The sequence below is a fragment of the Pseudorasbora parva genome, chromosome 19 (assembly GCF_024679245.1).
Source record: "Pseudorasbora parva isolate DD20220531a chromosome 19, ASM2467924v1, whole genome shotgun sequence".
NCBI classification, from domain to species: domain Eukaryota; kingdom Metazoa; phylum Chordata; class Actinopteri; order Cypriniformes; family Gobionidae; genus Pseudorasbora; species Pseudorasbora parva.
This window is the reverse complement of record NC_090190.1, coordinates 4,435,933-4,438,913: the sequence shown is the minus strand read 5'-3', so window position 1 is coordinate 4,438,913 and position 2,981 is coordinate 4,435,933. Positions and strand designations below refer to the sequence as shown.

Sequence of the window (2,981 nt, the reverse complement as noted above, 5' to 3'; positions counted from 1 at the left end):
TAGTAATTAACTACACACTTGGTTTTATTGTGGGTTAATTGCATGTAATTATGACTAATTTATAGTTATTATTACTATAGTAAGTACATGTAACGTGTAACAAGGACACTGTAAAATAAAGTGTTACCAAAGATCTGCTGTGCACCCTAGATGAAATGTGCATAGGGATCTCAAAAATGCATTTACGTCACGTAGGCAGATCTAATTGCATTTCTTCAGAGCCCCGGCCGTCGCACTGTCTGAGTATCATTTGATGCAAGCCATACGCACACAGACAGACAGAGAGAGAGAGAGAGAGAGAGAGAGGAAGAAAGAGAGAGAGAGAGAGAGAGAAAGAAAGAGAGAGAGTGAGGGAGTGAGGGAGAGAGAGAGAATGAATGAAGTCACGACGAGCAGAACTTCAGTACCCAGAGTCCTCCAGAGGAGGTGAAAAAATCTAGACACAAGAATCTACGGAGGCCCGGATGCCCCCATCTACAAGGCACGTCTACAGCCCTCTCTGACTAGATTCCTCCGAGTTGGTTTGCAGAGGGCGAGAAACGGCGCAGAACGGCGCTCATTCCAATTTCTCGTGCTCGCTGCACTCCCGGCGCGCTCCTGTGACAAACTGCGGTACTCGGTTACTACAATTTGAGTTTTTTTTTTATCCGACGTGGTGACAAAAACACGCGAGTTTTCTCTTGTTTTCCCCTGTATGTATTTTTGCGCGTTTTTCTTTTTCTTTCTGTCTTTTTTTTTTTTTTACCAGATGCTAAAGCGTCGCAAGACAGAAGAGGACCGAGATGACCAAAACCCCAGATATTCATGCATAGTAGTTTTTTTCTCTCTCTCTCACACAGACAGCCTCTGCTTTTAGGATGTTGCGTGTCACCGAACGCTCTGTGATCCAGTCGCGAGACCCGAGGAGCGCGTGAGGAGCGCGGCACCACAGCTGCAGCAGCGGAGCTCGTCGCCTCCCGGTGAGTGCGCGCGTCTGGCTTCACAGCCAAAATTTGCATAGTCTTCCCCTGCGCCGCGGCGCATTTCACGAGGGTTTGTGTTTTCTATTGAAGGAATTTTTATTAACCTCATCGCTGCCATTCATTGAGCTCGCGATAGGTCACTCGCATTCACACACACATACACACGAGCTCGCGCGCACACTCCATATGTATACATAGATTACACTCACCTACATCAGACACATTTTTAGCTGCAATATTAAATATTTCTGGCACGTATTATTTTGTGCAATTAAAATGCGTGGATATATATATATATATATATATATATATATATATATATATATATATATATATATCCACGCATTTTAAATATATATAAAAGATTCGCTAAATTGACCGTTTGTTTATGCGTAATTTGGGAAGCGTGTCGCTATAACGCGGGGCAAACATAGGCTGAATGTTGTGCCCATTGACTATGATCATGAGTGGCTGTTGACTGACGGCATGCATGCGTTGGGTGATTATTATGGGGAGACGACAGCAGCCTCACGCGCCTGCCTGGAGCTCGCCAATGACTGCACTTTTGATTAGTCTGGCTAATTATTCAGCCTCCCGTGTCTCACAGTGTTTCATTTGGAAGTACTGCTTTACATAAGCAACAATGACAGAAAAAATGGCATGTTAATCGAGTCATGATTTCAATATACAATATTTAAAATATTTTTTGCAGCATTGCATAACATGCCAATTAAGAAGTTAAACTAATCTCGTCTGCTGGTTGGCAATGCAGTGGCGCGTTGGCGCAAGTCTTTGGGCTCGCGCTGTGCGCGCGACGGTGACGCGAAGATGTTTATGTTGTGACAGGCGCGATTATTCACGGCACACGCCAGGAACGCGCGAGCTGCTCTGCCTGAAACACGCACATGGCGGCATTACGGAAACGCGGATATTTCTACTGACAGTGGAATGAATTAGTGCATATAGTTTCTATAGGTGCATGTTTTTTTATATATTGGTCAAATCGCCTATAACACGGAATGAATAGGGAGTGGGGGACTGTCTGTGCATGCGTCCACCTGTCAGAGAGTCTTATAGCGCTGGTCTCCATGGCAACCTTTATTCTGTAAAGGAAGCTTGGTTTCCCACAACAGCTGGAAACCTCTGATTGGCAGAGCTGAGAGACATAGCTGACCTTGGCCACAGCTAGTGTATCTCACACTGCACATACTTAGCAGGAAAAAACAGCTTCACTCTCTTCCATCCACTTTTTCATTCCCTGCTGGCTGGCTGTAGCTGGTTTTTTGGAGAGATTTTCACCTCTGACCTCGGTTCCTCAGTCTAGGGAGGAAGGGGGGAGGCATTCTGTTTCAGGCTGCTAAGTTTATCCGCATCAGTGTGTGTGTGTGTGTGTGTGTGTGTGTGTGTGTGTGTGTGTGTGTGAGAGAGAGAGAGAGAGACACGAAGACACAGAGAACTTGCGAGCAAGGATGATGTTGGAGTTGGTGCGAGAGGAGGCGAGAGCGAGTAACTAGCGTTCTGTGTACCTGACTGGTTTCTGTGTCTCTCCGTAACGAGCCAACTCTAACAAGAGACAGAACCAGCTCAATTATTAAAGAGTGAGAAAGAAAAGAAAGAAAGAAGGAAAGAAAGAAAGGGAGGGAGGGGAGAAAAAACAAGGGAGAAACACACACATATCACATACACAGTGAGATACGCAGATAGCACAACCTTCCACTGGAAATGATCCTGCATTAGTTTTGAAACTCACCCATTTCATGTTAAGCACTTGTTAACTAGGGCTGATATGTATCACTAACTGGATCGTTATTGTGAGATGTTACTACAAGCCACCTATTAAGAAAAATGCAGCAACCTGTGCAGTTTTATATTCATGAAATAGACTTTATTTAGATCCGCTGATACAGTATATGTTACATATGCATTCTGCCCTGACATATGTCATTCTGTCATTCTCTCTCTCTCTCCCTCCCTCCCTCTCTCTCTCTCTCTCTCTCTCTCTCTCTCACTTTCTCCCTC

At 44.8% G+C, this 2,981-nt stretch overlaps 1 protein-coding gene across 1 annotated transcript in view; it reads left to right on the top strand.

Annotated features, from left to right (window-relative positions):
• Window positions 1–426: 426 nt before the first annotated feature.
• Window positions 427–2,981, top strand: part of ahdc1 (AT hook, DNA binding motif, containing 1) — a 36,641-nt gene continuing 34,086 nt past the window's right edge. The window contains exon 1 of the mRNA XM_067425535.1: window positions 427–959. The gene's annotated coding sequence lies outside the window, so the exon portion shown is untranslated. The remainder of the gene's footprint in view (window positions 960–2,981) is intronic.